The 8,898-nt window shown below is 41.0% G+C and overlaps 1 protein-coding gene across 4 annotated transcripts in view; it reads left to right on the top strand.

The window, feature by feature from the left end:
• The first annotated feature begins 1,368 nt into the window (after positions 1 to 1,368).
• The window catches only part of LOC118736887 (mucin-4), a 249,715-nt gene continuing 242,185 nt past the window's right edge, over positions 1,369 to 8,898 (top strand). For 2 of the 4 annotated variants that reach the window (XM_036467006.1, XM_036467003.1), the window contains exon 1: positions 6,810 to 7,299. The gene's annotated coding sequence lies outside the window, so the exon portion shown is untranslated. Of the gene's footprint in view, positions 2,001 to 6,717; positions 6,780 to 6,809; positions 7,300 to 8,898 lie in introns of those variants that run through there. The other 2 variants (XM_036467004.1, XM_036467005.1) reach the window with 2 other exon arrangements.

The raw sequence follows: 8,898 nt of genomic DNA, 5'->3' as shown, positions 1-8,898 counted from the left end.
AAATCGGACAGTAACCGCATCCACTTGCCTTATAACGGTATATTCGAAAAGGCAAACACTACGATATTTCAGTAAATATTACATCCAAATTGTAGAAAATTAGTATGTGCAGTAGAATTCTGGTAAGAAATAATATTGTTATGGAATTTTTGGAAAAGGGGCGTGACTACGCCCTCTTATAATGAAATGCTGTCTTTTTAAGTAGCCGCTTCATCAATCCTTAGCAAACGTGGTCCGAGCTTTGCATAGGGTCTAGCTAAGAAATCTATAGAAAATCTTTGAAATCGGGCTATAACCACGCCCACCTAACATATAACGGTAATTTACAGAAACACGAATACTGCGATAACTGAGGGGGCTAACTTGCTCCAAGTTAATAGCTACAATAATCTCTTAACGATAAATTAGGCTGCAATAGACTTTTAAAAATTAAGCGTGGCACCGCCCACTTTATGACTATAAGTTGTATCCCGGTAACCACTTTATAGATTTCTACCAAATTTGGTTCAATTATATCATTAACTCTAACTAAGAATATTATCGAAAATGTTTGAAATCGGGAAAAACACTCCTGCTTACCAATGAAGAAGTAGTTGAGAGACAATTGAAAAGACGATATCTGATACCTGCGCCGGGTATATAAAGTTCGGTTTCACACGAACTTGTACTTATTTACCTGTTTTTATTAAATTTATATGGGACCGTCACATCTTGCCAAGCTGTTCAAATTATTTCACTAGTACAAAAATAAATCGGCGATTTCCCAAATTACCCTCGAAATTCCGGCAAAGCAAGCATGAAAAGCGCATTTTCTGCTAAACAAAAGCACAATATCTCAATATCACTTGGCATAAATCGCAGCTTTATATTTAGTTGTGAGTAGATGATGCATTGAACATTAACTACCCTTAAACAGCGTTCTGCAGCCACACACTGTTGTTGTAATTTTTATTGAATGTACACTAGACTTAATTTGGATGAAGTAAAAAATTAAATGAAATGAAATGAAATAAAGTAAAATACAGTAAACGAAAAGCCCAGCAAAGAATTGCATTATAATGAGAAATAAAACTTAAATAAAATATGGCATAAAAAAGACACTGCAAAAGTGAGAAGTGAGCGAGTCACCACCACAACTGCAACGTCTACGCGACAACAACAACCCAAACCGAAAGCACCGAAAACGGAGCCCCAAAAACAAAATGAGACAGAAATGCATGCAATGCATGCGGCAGTGACGGGCGACGCTAAAATGCAATCGGCGGTGGTGGGCAGGGCGAGCTTAGCGAACGAGCGAGCTTGACACTGCTGGCCGGTGGCGTGCCAAGCGTATTTCCAGATGCATTTTTCAGTCTGTTTGTCGTCTACGGTTGTCGTTAGTTGCATGCAAACGTGTACGCCGCTTAGCACGAACGAAGGAGCATAGTGTGTGTGTGTAGCCGGGTACGGAGCGAATGCAAATTGTTAAACCAAAAAAAAAAAAACGAAATTGCGAATACGTTTTAAGAACAAATTTATAATGTAACTTTTTTTAAATTTTGCTGTTTCTGCTATCTGTTTTTGTTCTAAAAATTTCGGAATATTTTTATTTTCTTAAAAACAAAAAAATAAAATAAAGCGATCAATCGCCATAAGATAGACACGTTCTAAGCGACGGCAACAGTGTGCGAAAGCAAAGCTAACAGTGCCGTCGCTGCGGCAGTGGCAGTCGCAGTACGCGCACTGCCGGTGAACCAAGCGCAGCGCAGAACAGCAAAAGTGCATCGAAAATGCAATTCGCATAAAGAGTGAGCGCCACACACAGATAGCCAGACAGCAGTAAACAAACCGCTCGAGTGCGTGTGCGTGTGCGTGCGCGTGTAAGCGCGCTCATGCAATTTTTTGCAAAAACTCATTCAGTGTCACGGCACCACGCGCGCACATACATATGTATGTATACACACATACAACGCCACGACAAACAAAAACAGCAGCCGCTGTATTGCAGCGCGTCAAGTGTGGTGAGTAAGCGAAAAATGTTCTGAGCGCTTTACGCACAGCTTTGAGTGTGTTTTGAGTGTTGAGTGAATTTTCTGTAACTGCTTTCGAGTGAAGTTTTGACCGGAGTTCGGTTTTGAAACCATCGTCGAATTGGCGCGCAGCCACTTTTTGCAAAAATATTCTACCATTTTAATACAATCCGACTAGCTCTTCAGCAGCTTACCCACTTGAAACACAGTTCTGCGACTATGAGTTGAAACGTAGAACAGTCTCACCTCCACTGGTCTTCTTCTGAGCGTAATCACGTTTGTTGAAACTTTTACGTGTTTAGTAACTTTGCGTGCCCTACGCTTGCATTCTAGTTGTCTTTGTTCTACACAAACATATGTACCTAGCACATATGGCTGTATTTACATACATATGTGTGTGTGTGTGTGTGTGTAAAAACCAATGTACTAGTGTTGGTCGACACATTTTTAAATTCTACGCCAATTCCATCTGTTACGGCCAAATAGTGGCAGCGGAGAGTTGACGTTGAGCGCCAAGTAGCAAAAAATCTGCAACAGCTAGATTTATTCTTTATTTGCTCATAACTTAGCTCAGAAAAAATTCTCTTTTTATTGCAGTTTTCAGTCGCTCTTCAGTAGGAGGATTGTTTGTTTTTTTTTTTTTTGCACTTCAAGTTGGATTGGTTGCTTTGTGATTGAGTAGAGTATATAAAATAAATATGGAAAAGAACTTTTGCCCACCCGTGAGTATTGGCTAGATAAAATGTCACTCAAAATTGCACTCCATTACGTTGCATCGACGGCACTGTCTGACAGAATAGTAGGTAAGTCTATGGTTATTACAAAAACAATTACCGTCTTTTGCTGTCACTCTGAGCGTTGAGCGATTATTGGGAATTCGTGGTTTTAATTTCCAAGACTATTATCTAATGGAATGTCTGCGTTATAAGCTATTGAGGTATGATACTTGTATATTTCAAAATTGGGAGTACTTTTGATACTCTTGCTGACAACTAAAAGCCCAAGACCCAACATCTTGATTTGGTGGTCTTAATTTTTTACTAAAGAGATAGACTACAATACAATAATTTCATAAGCTGTGAAACTTTTGAAAAGCATGCCCAACTAATTGAGCTCAGAGTTCGATGCGGAAAGTCAAAGCAATGGGCTTATATTAATTGCTATACTCACACGAAAACTCTCAGTGGGATTATAAGTGCGGAAATATCAGCAGTTTGACTTGTTGGTTTGGTTAGTTAAGCGAACCTTTTTAAATGTCTTGAATACAGGCTTCAAGTACCTATTTCGGGTTGGTTGGTTGGGTTTAGTGGTTTGCAATTAGCAAATATTTGCCATTTTGAGAAGACAATCACGAGCAAACCTACAGTCACTTGACGGTATTGATGAATTTCAGTGAATTGTACGGAGGAAGGTGACTGCGCTCTGGAATATTTGTCAGGAATGGTTGAAAAAATGTATTTAGCCTCACTCTTGGTTAAATTGTCTCCAGCCAGCCCGAATCTTTGCAGCTGCGGCAGAACCTGTTGAAAGTTATGCCAATCGTTTCGGCAGGTACACCAATAGGCCACGCGAGTTTGCTTGCATTTTCCTTGCTATTTCCCGAAAAAACCCTCGGTTTTGGAAGGGTGGCAGATAAGGTAATCCTATATGATCTTTCACCACACTACCTCTAAGCTTTTGAATGGTAAATTTCGGTAATTTTGTTTTTAATTTGTCTAAGCGAGCCGCCTATATCCACCGCAGTCCGCCACAAATTGCGATTTACCTGAGGAGAAGGTGAGTGCCTAAATTGCCACTTGACTATCGGAGAAAATGTTCACCTTAGATCACCCGGTTGCATGAATTTCTATGTACCTTATAGCCACCCTAATCTCAAACGCCTCCGCCATATTTGATTCGTCATCGAAGACGGCTATGCCCTCCAATCGCTGGGTCCTTCCCGTCGGTGCGGCCTGGGAATTTTATGCGGGACTTCTGGCAGGTCCAGGTATGGAGTATGATGTAATAGTTAAGCAGCACTTTTACTGCTTAATCTGAAGCCCGTAGTCAGATGGCGCTGTTGGCAGATTTCCATATGCCGGACATACATTAAATAAGCCGAATTTTAGTCTACCCAAATATGAGTTGAGTCTGCTGCAGTAGCCAGACCGAAGATGCACCAGTGTTGTGCGGGTGTCCCGTGGCAGTGGAAGTTCTGTCTCGTCAGCGGACGGTATTTGTTTTAGGCTGAGACAGACCCCCTGTAAATGTAGCTTGTGGCTTTTCTATACAGAGTCGGGTTCAGTGGTTGCGCGTCAATTATTGCTGGAAGTCGTGTTTTAGTTTGTAGAGATACCTTCTTGCGGACAATGGTGGAGGATCCGCTTGAAGCAGCTGTCTGTGAACTTCTTGCACAGCAGAATGTTGCGCTCCCTTCATGGGACCATAAGGGCATCGCTATGAAAGTGATGTCCCTGCGACATCAGAAGGCGTCCTGTGGCTGTATTTTGACAAGTCTGTAGCTGCATACACTGCATACGGCTGGTCTCCGGTGACCACGCGAACTGGATTTTATGTTAGAAACAACTTTTTTTTCCGTTGTCCCAAGTATTGCCGGTTCGCGATTTGAGGACTTTTTTGCGGTTCTGTATTTTATTGACATTTAAGGCTGTGTGTGCCAAGAAAGAGAGCAGGCTGTCGAAGGTGACTCAGATTATTTTTGGGTTGTTCTCCAGCGGAATTTGCTCGCCATTGACGTAAATATCCAGTGGTAGCCTGACCCCTTTCGTCCAGGTTGTGAAAAGGGTTGTTGAGGATTTTTTAGGGGAGTACGTAAGGCTCTTTGCAGTGAAGAAGCGAGCATGGGTCTAACCAGGTGGTAGGGTGCACTTCGCCAGGGCAGCTCCCAAAAGCGTGATGGAATGAAATCCTTATACCTTCCTTGAGATTAAATGATAGCTGCATCACGACTTTCCCGTCAAGCTCCCAAAACTTTCTCATGAGGGAACGCCCGCCATATTTTATTAAGGTTCCTCTTTTTTGTGCAACGTTTCATGCAACCAGATTATATCTGAATTCCAAATCGATCACTTGAGCATGTGGTAGCATTTCATGATGGTAAAATATCTCTATTCCCACCAAACTCATGATATTGCCTTCCGTGTATGGATCCAAATCAGAGCTTGTCACTGGGAGACATTTTCAATGAGCAAGAGAACGCCAAGTCTTTCGATTCCCCGTGAAAATGGAATCCGCTTTTTCAAACGGAAGCATTGGCAATGCTTATGTGAGCCACATATGGGAGAACAGATGAGTGGGTAAAAAAGGAGTGTATGATCTGGGATTGTTGACGAATGGATATACAACCTAAAAATTTGCATGTTTTACCTGGGCAGCAGTTGGTACTGTCAGACTGGTTAACAAGTCTAGCCGAGTTCCAGTACTTTAATATTTAAAAGATCAAAATAATAATATTATTATTTTTAAGGAAAGTAGTCAAGTGCACTTTCCAAACCCTACCAATACATACCTATATTCATGTACATAGTTTAGGAAAATCCCAGCCACACCACCGAAAAAGAAGAGAGCCCCTATTCACTCTAGTCTCAACGTGAATCTTCGACTACATCCAGCATCAAGACCAAGACTTGACTATATCACAAAATGTAAGGCAAACGCCTCTAACCAAGGGCCGCGAGGATTACACCGAGTGGCTAAGGTCCTAGAGAGTATCCGAAAATTCCACATTGCTAAAAGTTCAACGTCTATAAATATATTTGACCGAGGGCTTCAGTGGAGAATGCCAGAGGTTCAACCATCGCTCTCACGAGTTTTCTATAAGACTACTACAAAGAGGAACTCAATGAAAAAAAGCATTTAATCAAGATTTTTCCGACTTTTGTTGTTCTCGTTTTTAGTAAGAACTCAAATGGTTGCAAAGCGCGTTGCCTTCGCTAAATCCCCACAGCGCAGAGAACGAACACTAATTTCGTGTGCTCTTACAATGATTTTTATTTCAGCATTTTGAGTAAGATTTTTCTTATTGAATGTAGTTTTTGTTCTTGCTATCAATACTTAAGTAGTCGAGCTAAAATGTGTGCTAGAGTGGAGTCGAATTTACTTAGCTAGTGCTACTACAAGAGCGCTTAGCGAGTGCACCCACACATATACCCACAAGTCTACTTATGCAAACATACATCCCATTGGTACACACACCGGTGAATATGTGGTAACGCAAAAAGTCCACCATTTGCACTAACACCCAGATACTTTACACCAATATCAGCGAATGCAACAGCAGCACTACCATCTACACACTTCGTTCTAGCTGCTATTCAACCACAGTTGTCGTCGACTTCGACAACGCTGGCGTCGCTGTTGTTTGCAACACGAATTTCCTTGCCGCATCGTCTACTTCTTCTGCATTTTACAGAATTATTGGCTGCTACCTCCTTCGCCTTAGAACTATTCGTCGTGGCAGCCACCTTTGGCCGTGCTGTCCGCTTTGGCGTCGATTACATTGAGAGTCGGCGAACTGCGTCGCCATCGCCGTCGCCGCCATTGTCAGTGGACTCCCACTGTAAAACACGCTCAATCACTCATTTTACAGCGCGTCGAATTCGTCCACCAGCGCTACCGGCGCTGCACGCTCACCCGCTCACAATCGCTTTTATATTTGCTACTTACATGGTGACTCGAACTCCCGAGTCCATTTGTTGGCTATTGGCTTGTTTGAGTGCTCGCACGGATGCGCGAGTGGGACCCCAGCACAATTTGTTGGCGGCTTTTGTTGTAAGTATTATAGAGCTAGACGGAGCGTCCGACAGCGGCTCGATATCGTTTCGTCGTTGTGTCGTCTCGGTGTATGTTTTTGTTGATACTCGTAAAGTGGTCTCAGTCGTCGCGCGCGCGGTGTTAATGTGCGAAAATAAAAAAGTCAGACATACATACATGCATACATTTGTAAATACATACAAACAAATATACGATATATAGTAAATACGTTTGGTTAATGTACTCCGGCTGCCGCTCCCGCTCCCGCTCCCGTTCCGGCATCGCAGGGGCAACAGCCAGCCTGCCAGCTAAATATCAAGCGATACGCGATTCGAACCGATGTGCTTTTCCTGCTACTCCGATTCGCATAAAGCAACTGCAACTGCAATTACAATAGCTGTGCTTGTTCTTCCTTGTCGCCTGCTGCTGCCCCGTCCTCCGTTCTCCGTCCCAGTTGTGCTGCGTCCCTCCGCTTTTTGTCATTCAATTTGATAGTGTGGCAAGCGGCCAGCGCTGTTGTCGTCATCGTCCGTCAAAGGTGCCTTTTAATGCAATCACAACAATAAAAAAACCAAAAACAAAAAACATTAGCACACATATGTTAAGGAACATCAAATGTAGTGACAGAAACAACAACAACAGCAACTTAAAATGCCACGTGCAAGCGCTGCAGCAAACGCATGCGACACCAACGCAAATGTAAAATAACTGGCAGTGCACCTATTGCACTTTTATTCGAAATCCAAGTGAACACACAATCGAGTAATAAATTTGAAATACACACATGCATACTTTCTTTGGGTATGTGTGTAAGTGTAAAGGGACTCGAAATCGATATGGAGATTGGTGCCAAATCTACCCGTACCCGGTCGTATTTTGCAAAGAAATATGAATTTCCACAAAACTCTTTAAAAACGTGCAGTGATGCATTTCTAGTGACTCCGAAACTATTCCGAATTTTTCGAAGTTGAGCTTGTTTTCAAATGTTGATAAGACTACGTAATGCTCTTGAATCAGAAGAATTTTTCTCGTATCTTTCTTGGAGATGACTTTTCAGTGTTTCGAAAAGTGTTTACGATTTCGAAGTAGACAAAATTTTGATGGAACTACGATTTAATTTCATTCTAAAAAACTTTATTCGCATGTATACTTTTGGTGATGATTTTTCGGTGTTTGGGAAAGTACCTACGCGGAATTTGTAACTCTGTAACTCCGAAAGTATTCCGAATTTTTTGGAGTGGAAATTTTATTTCAAGTATTTATGGGTCTACGTTTTATCGTTACTGGTTTGGTGATGAATTTTCAGTGTTTCGGAGAGTATCTACCTACTCTGAAGTTTTCGAATATCTCTTTAACTTTTCAAAAAATTCGTTGCTGAATTTTCTGTAACTCCGAAATTGTTCCGTATTTTTTTTTTTTTTTACTTTTTACTGGAAACATTAAAAAACCTTGGTAATTGTTTTGAGCTTTAATCACCAAAGGTAGGAGCTTTTATTGTTATTGTATTTTGAATTTTCGGAGTTAAAAAATACATTCTTATAATAAAAACATCGGTTCCGTTAGAAAGTTCCTTCAAGCATATTGATTTCTGCCATGAAAAACATATCATAAATGCATTTCCATTTGTATGACAACACTAATACGCACTCCACAAATCGGAGTAGACGCGCGGCAATCTACTCGTCGTATATATGTCGTCGTTTACAGTACAAAACCGCGTATGTGTGGTTGTATAAATTATTTTGTAGATAGTAAAAACACTCGTATTTTAAAATTGTTCTCTCTTTTATAAAGCAATCGCATTTCGGGCCAGTATATTTCAGTACGAATGGATAAAAACGAATTTGGAAAAAATTTCAGTTATGCGGTTTTGCAAAATGACGATACGCGGTTTTGTATTTTAAACGACTATGTACATTAGACCATACCAACTTACAAGCAAACAAAATAAATTCACTACTTCCCTGAGTCTAAAGTATTTTTGCAAGGTAATTTCGAAAAAAAATTTTGTTTCCTTGGCTGAACCTTTCTTGGACGCGGCTTTTGGATTTTTCACATCTACATTTTTTTTAAATGCTGCTACTTGAATAATAAAAAAAAAACTGACCACTTTAATAATTTTTGGCGAGCCTTAATT

This window comes from Rhagoletis pomonella, unplaced genomic scaffold, assembly GCF_013731165.1.
Source record: "Rhagoletis pomonella isolate Grant_MI unplaced genomic scaffold, Rhpom_1.0 Rhpom_scaffold_00004, whole genome shotgun sequence".
In the NCBI taxonomy this organism is placed as follows: domain Eukaryota; kingdom Metazoa; phylum Arthropoda; class Insecta; order Diptera; family Tephritidae; genus Rhagoletis; species Rhagoletis pomonella.
Note: the sequence above shows the minus strand (reverse complement) of the source record. Positions and strands in the feature narration are given on the sequence as shown.